Genomic DNA, 7,780 nt, shown 5'->3' on the forward strand with positions numbered 1-7,780 from the left:
AACGATGCCCTTACCCTTGTCCAAAACTGAACCTATAAAATGGTAAACAACGAGAGGGTAAGCAAAGCTTAGTGAATGCAATAATTATACATACATATATATAACCCATCTATTTGCAATCACAATTACCGAATACCTTGTACGAACTTGAAACTCAAATTAGCATAACATCATACCCGAAATACTTAACAAGTCGCACATTATCACAAAACCGCATTAGCATATACTCAACACAATATATTTAAACAATATGCCAAACAATCAACAATCTCAATATGTTTAACCATAACGCTATGGTGCTACCGGCTCGTGGTTCACACCATACGCAATTGAGTCATACTCTTTTATAGTGCTACCGGCTCGTGGTTCACACTCGATGCTACCGGCTCGTGGTTCACATCTTAGTTTATAGTGCTACCGGCTCGTGGTTCACACTCGATCACACACATGTTATGGCACTACCGGCTCGATGGTTCATACCATAACACCCCCAAATAAATACGTCATATACACATACGTATAATTACTCCACTCACCTCAAAGTCTTGTGAAAAGATACCCGAGCTTGCGAAACCTCAAAGTAACGTACCTATCACATTATACATATTATCAAACGCAAACTCAAGTCGGTCAACCAATTCTTTCACCATTCCTAAGTCATTTTGACCCAAAGTGCAATCCCGACCCATTTTGCACCATTAACCCTAATAATGGGTCAACTTCACCAAAAACCCTAATTCTAGTCAAATATGGTCTTATTACATTTTTAAATCACCAATTTAACTCATTTTCACACATGCAAGACCACTTAGGTCATTAAAAACCCATTTGACCCATTTCAAGGTCAACACACCCATTTGGGTCATCCATGCCCAATTAACACCCATTTACATATCATTGAAGTGTTCTAGTACTTTAACTAACTAATTAGGTTCATAAACATAAATTAACACTTTGAAAACCCTAATTAGTTACCTTTGAGTCTACATGACCCAAATTCACCCAAACCCCCCCCCCCCCCCCAAATTACTAGCAAGTGGGTTTTGTGTGCATCACTAACCCAAACCCTAACCCTTAATGCAATTAAAGTAAGAATCTAAGTTTTAGAACTTACCAACACAATCACTACGTAGCTAGCGACTAGATGAACGACTTTAGAACTCGCACTAAGACCCGATTCAACCTCCTTTACCCTTTAATGAAGCTTTCTCACTCAAGAAATGCACTCTCTCACTAGAATTGAATTGGAGAGGATAAGGTGGTTGTGAATGGAGTTAATGAGCTCCCAAAACTGATCTAGGGTATTAAATTCGGCCCCAAAGTGAAATTACACAATTGCCCTCAAAATATCTATTTTAAAAAGAAGAAAGGAATCTGTCGCAGACAGATGGCGCGGCGCGCCACCTAGCCGCGCGGCGCGCGACCTCCCAGTTCAGCATCTTTTCTCTTTTTAATTATGTGCAACCAAAACCCCAAACTTGAGTAACTCATATACACATATGTACACTACGAATATTCGGGTCTTACAATACCAATAAAAATGGTCCTAATGTAACAATATACTAGTTTAGTACCAAGAAAAAAAAAAGGGGGATGATTCTCACACACACTTTTTTGATCCACACACACCAATTGAGTATTATTAGAAGAGTAAAAGGTTAAAATAAGTGTGTGAGGATTAAAAAAGTGTGTGTGAGAATCATCCCCCAAAAAAAAAGTCCTAATAAGCAAAAATGTTACTTTAGTACCACTAAAAAAGTCCTAATATAATAATTTTTATGGTTAATACCACTAAAAAAGTCCTAATATAAATATTTTAGACTTTAAAATCACAAAATGAATCCTAATATATAATAATATGTTAGTTTAGTACCGTGAAAATGGATTCTAATATATTTATACTATTAAATCAAGTTTATTAGGACTTAATTTTGAGTCCTAACAAGTCATAGAAATTCCAGATCCAGTTTAAATATTTGGATCCGATCCAGAATTTCAGGCCCGGTTTGGATACTCGGGTTTGGACCCGAATTTAGGCTTTTGGCAAGATTATCCAAATCCTGTTCTTACTTGCATCAATAGAAAATTTTGTTTATTCGTTACAATTTAAAATATATTAAAAAAATAAATATGCAATAAAATACAATTATATTTCAATGAAGTATTCTTAATCATGGACTACACTACTAGGAGACATTATAATAGAATTCATTAAGTAACAAATATTTCTAAAACTCTATTTCAAACAATCTTATATAAACCATTCCCATATCTTTTAGTGTCTGGGAATTATAAAATCGTATACCAAATAAAACATTTTGTACAAAGTACGGTGTTTGCCTGAGTTAGTGACTGATTGATTTCTAGTATGAGAGCCAACAATAAACTCTCCACTTTGGTTGACAGCCACAACTAATGGTGTTTTGCCTGGTCCATCTTTCTCAATAACTTTAGCAAACTGCATATAAGAAATCAATACTTAGTTCATACAACTAATCAAACCAATATACAATTCATCATCTATAATATAAATCTTACATTTCCCTCTACGACTTAAACTCGATCCCAATAACTTCATTTTCAAGAGCTCTCGAACTGATCAGACATGTATTAGCTAAACCTGAAAGGAATAAGAACATAATCATATGTTTTTTTTACGAAAAAAAGCTATGTATTTTAACCATATTAAAAGCCACATATTAAAATATCACAGCAAAGCCTAAATACCCAAGCTCAAAACAATGAATGGCAACCTGCCAAACCTAACCAAACAAAAATACAATCAAAATAAACTAAGTTCATTTAGCAAGATATAGCCACGTTGGCACTTTCATAGCCCTTTCGGAAATTTAGTAGTAGCCCATGAGGCACAATTCTAACACCTTTAACAAGATCGTTGCCCTCTTAACTATCACCATTTTAATGAAAATAGAATATAAACACAACATAACTACTTATCAACCATATCATAAAGAGTAAATTGATATTTAGTACTCAGCGTAGGTTTGACAATGGGGATCTCCACCGCCGAAACATCACGTCAATGTAACTTATTCACGTTTTCTAAGTCAGTTAACAAAACAATCGACCCATTTGACAAAAATATTAGTTCAATGACAACAACACAATTACTACACAATTTATATTTATATACTACTTGAAGTTATAACCAAAACAAGTAAGAGTACTCCATTACCTAATAGAAAATTTAGAACCAACTCCACAAAAGTCTCAATCTCTACAATGATCGGTGATTAAATTTAGCAACCTATCACAATCCGATTTTAGCATCATTAAACTAATCAACAACAATAAAATATGCTAGACCTGTTTCAAGTTATTCATACCTTTTTTGGTTTCTGAAATTGAACTATAATCTGCTTCAAGTTATTCAGATAGAGGTCCTTCCACAAACCATCAAATATCAAATATTGTTATTTAAAATGATTCCAGCTTTAGCATCAAATATACTAGACATGTTTCCTACCACAAAGCCTGTAGAAATAAGATCCTCATCTCTATAGCCTATGATTCCCTTCAACTTCCTTCAGATTCCTCCCTAAAAACTCACCTAAAATCATGAGCATTATAACCATGGTAAAAAGCATCAATGAAACAAAACATGATCAAACAGGATGCTTACTTGACAGCAGCTTCAATTTCATCATAAGAGACAGACTCTTCCAATCTTAGTGTGAGATCAAAAACAAAGGCATTGATGGTTTACCTGGATTCTCTTAAATCTAATCAAATTTAAAATCGTAACATGCGAATCTAATAATTCATGACCAATCTCGTATCTAACAATTCAACGCAATACATATATTAATATCAGTGGTTACATGTTTAATCCCGAACACTCATATCGTCCTAATCGAATTTAGACAAATATCACCTTACTATAAAGAATAATTTATAAATTTATAAATTATATATGAAATCACGATTAATGTTATTAACCTGATTATTAACCTGATTGACAGATACATCATTTCGAATATGTGTTCCGAATTTAAAATAGATATGGGGTGGAGGCTAAAGGGTTGTTTGGAACAAAAAAAACCATAGAATATTTGCTCCGAATTTGATGAGTCTTGTAGCTGGTTGTGAGACGTGAACTCAAAGTAGTGTTGCGGGAATCCAGAGACTGGTATGCTATCAAAGTGTGTATATCTTCCAAATATGAGTGATGTTGGAAATTGCAATGCTTTTCCCCTACTTTGTCGGTTCTCAATTAATATTAGCTATTCTGTATGCAGAATTAGGATCCATCAGTCTCAGTGTTAAAATAATGTTTGAAAAACACCATACAATGCTTGAATTTCACAAAAGTATTATGTACTGAGCATTTAAAGACTGCAAGTACACAAATATAACAACTGTCGTTAACTGCATTTTAAGTTATGGTGATAAAGCTCACCTGTTGCAACACCAACCAGTATTAAGATAAAGGATCACCACTGGACTGGAGTATATATGCCAGATAGTAAAAAACATGTTATCGCTAATTAGGAAATAAATAATTTACTAAGATCCAACAACTGGATACTCAAATTAAGAAAATAACGCAGATGTAATCGCTACCTTTATAAAATACGACCGCAAAAGCAACGATTGTAGGTACATCTGCGCGAAAAAAAATAAAATAAAATAAATCGCATAAAAGATCTAACGATGATTAATTACAATAAGTAACTGAACTTTTAACTAAAACAACAATGGCATAAATTGCTACTTACCATATGGAAGAAAATTCGAACGAAATAATTATCATTAGATACAAAATAATTAGGACTATTTGATTTTCATCTCAAACCCTAACACGTATCGCCCATAAGAGTCGTTTGGGAGCAGATAGATGAGCAAACCCTTACATGAATCGCCCATAGGAGCCGTCTGAGAGCGGGTAGATGAGCACCAGATCAATCACAAAATACCACCGATAAAAAAAAAAAAAAAAAAAAAAAAAAAAAAAGGTAAAGAGAGGACTTAGGTTAGGCAATTAGTTTAAGCTCCCTTCGCGCCGAGGGTTCGGTTTTCAATGAATTTTATTGCGTTTAGTAAAATTATTTTGTGACTAACGATGATGTCGTTGAAGCGCAACTCGAGTCGAACTAAAAGGTATAACCCGTGAGAGATTTAAATGTTATTTTAAATTAATAATATATGTGCATCTCCGCGTTTCGCTTTGGAATTGTCAACTTTTAAAAATTTAACGCAAAATCAATGTGTATGAAAAGTACCCCAAATATTTAGCGTTTTTTAAAAAGCGTCCGTTTTGCGTATAGCTAGTGACATTGTGTTTCTAAAATTATTTCGAGTTTAATGATGGTGTCGGAAAAATTTAACTCGTTGCGAGCAAGAAGATATGACCCGTTGAATATTTGGGTGGAGTTTATTTTTAATATTTTTTATGAAAATAGTTAATTGACACTTTAGCTCCCTGTTTGGGGGTCGATTTGAATTTTTCAAAAAAGTGTGGGGGGTTGTTGGTAAAATGAAATTTAGTTAAAATTAAAAATAAAAAGGTGAAAAGTCGAAAATGTCCATGGTTACTATTCATAATGGGTGGAGTTTATTTAAGATTTTTTATGAAAATGGTTAATTGACACTTTACCCCCTGTTTGGGGGTCGATTTGAATTTTTTAAAAAAGTGTGGAGGGTTGTTGGCAAAATGAAATTTAGTTAAAATAAAAAAAAATAAAAAAAAGATGAAAAGTCGAAAATACCCCTAGTTACTATTCATAACTTTTGTCTATTAGTTAATGTGTAAATTTTAGAATGCAAAATTTGGAGATAAATGGCGGGTGAGTTAAAATTTTACTCCGTAAAATATTTTAAAAATTTTTAAAATTCATTCCGATTCTTTCCATGTTAATCAAAATTTCAACATTTTTGTTTTGTCAATGTTTCATCTAAATTCAATTAAATCAACTTAGAACCCAATTTGGATATAAAATTTATTAATTTTTTCATTGACGTATGAGATAAAAAACCTTTTTTTTGATAAAAAAAAATTTCAAGTGTAAATTAGAAAATCCAGCCGGAGCGGGTGCCCCGCCTAGTCTCTATAAATGTCTGCCCCTGAAATCATATATATACGTAGATTTTAGAGCATGTGTATTACACGATTGGGTAAAAAATTATGCAACTTAAGTTATTTTATCAAACATTTATTGTTTTGAACTATATATAAAATAGTCTCAGCCGTTAAAAAAAAAAAAAAAAAAAAAAAAAAAAAAAAAAAAGATAAAATAGTCTCAATATAAAGTCATACGATATTTACCAATGAATAGCCAACCTTGCTATAGTTAAAATAAATCGAGCTTTTTGCCCGTGCATTGCACGATTATTAATGAACGGAAAATTATACATGTAATAGTATCAGAGAACACTGAGATTACGGTGTTCTGACATTCTGCCCTTAATGTCATATGTCGGTTGTGACGACCCGAAAATTTCCGACTAAATTTAAACTTAATCTTTATATGGTTTCGACATGATAAGCAAAGTCTGTAATATTGAGTCTCAAAAAGTTTTGAAACTATAATCATGTAATCAATTACCCTTTGACCGTGTTCGACGATTCACGAACAATTGTTTGTAAATATATATATATATATATATATATATATATATGTGTGTGTGTGTGTGTGTGTGTGTGTGTGTGTGTGTGTGTAAGCACATATATTGTAATTGTAAATAATAAAATATAATTTAAACATTAAAATTTAATATGTAAAACAAGACATAAAATAATTAAGTCATAATTAAAATAAATTTATATATAAATATATGATTTCTATATATAATAATTACTATATTTATATTGTAATATATGTTAAAGTATATAAAATTTATACTCAAACTAAGTTATTATGTAATGTATTATATTACGTAATCAATAATATATAACACTAATATATTAAATTTAATATAGTTGTTGTAATAATAGTGTTAATATATATATATATATATATATATATATATATATATATATATATATATATATATATATATATATATATATATATATATATATATATATATGTAAGCACATATATTGTAATTGTAAATAATAAAATATAATTTAAACATTAAAATTTAATATGTAAAACAAGACATAAAATAATTAAGTCATAATTAAAATAAATTTATATATAAATATATGATTTCTATATATAATAATTACTATATTTATATTGTAATATATGTTAAAGTATATAGAATTTATACTCAAACTAAGTTATTATGTAATGTATTATATTACGTAATCAATAATATATAATACTAATATATTAAATTTAATATAGTTGTTGTAATAATAGTGTTATGAAGTACTTTTAATGTTAATATCAATACTAACGTTATTAATATTATTATAAATATAAATTCTATAGATACAAATTTGATATATATATATATATATATATATATATATATATATATATATATATATATATACACATATATATATTTAGGTATATATATATATATACATATATATATGTATATATATATATATAGTTATTACTAATATTATTATTATCATTAATAATTTTAGTATTATTATAATTAGTATTATTATAATTAGTATTATTGTTATTATTAATAATATTAATTAGTATTATTATAATTAGTATTATTGTTATTATTAATAATATTATTGTTATAAAATTTATAATTATTATTATTATCATTAATAATAATATTATTATTATTGCCATTATATGATTATAAATTCTTGTTGTTATTGTTTATAATATTAAGAGTATTATTA

At 29.6% G+C, this 7,780-nt stretch overlaps 1 long non-coding RNA gene across 3 annotated transcripts; it reads right to left on the bottom strand.

The window, feature by feature from the left end:
• Nucleotides 1-2,129: 2,129 nt before the first annotated feature.
• Nucleotides 2,130-4,945, bottom strand: LOC139876896 (uncharacterized). Of its 3 annotated transcripts, none has more exons than XR_011768350.1 (9): nt 4,740-4,945; nt 4,585-4,626; nt 4,421-4,465; nt 3,644-4,249; nt 3,488-3,559; nt 3,348-3,404; nt 3,197-3,268; nt 2,539-2,620; nt 2,130-2,458 (listed from the first exon to the last, which is right to left on the bottom strand). It is a non-coding gene; the product is annotated as an uncharacterized lncRNA (long non-coding RNA). The 3 variants fall into 3 exon arrangements; XR_011768351.1 differs by having other exon boundaries at nt 3,488-3,571; XR_011768349.1 differs by having other exon boundaries at nt 3,488-4,249.
• Between the last annotated feature and the right edge of the window lie 2,835 nt (nt 4,946-7,780).

The sequence above is a fragment of the Rutidosis leptorrhynchoides genome, chromosome 11 (genome assembly GCF_046630445.1).
Source record: "Rutidosis leptorrhynchoides isolate AG116_Rl617_1_P2 chromosome 11, CSIRO_AGI_Rlap_v1, whole genome shotgun sequence".
In the NCBI taxonomy this organism is placed as follows: domain Eukaryota; kingdom Viridiplantae; phylum Streptophyta; class Magnoliopsida; order Asterales; family Asteraceae; genus Rutidosis; species Rutidosis leptorrhynchoides.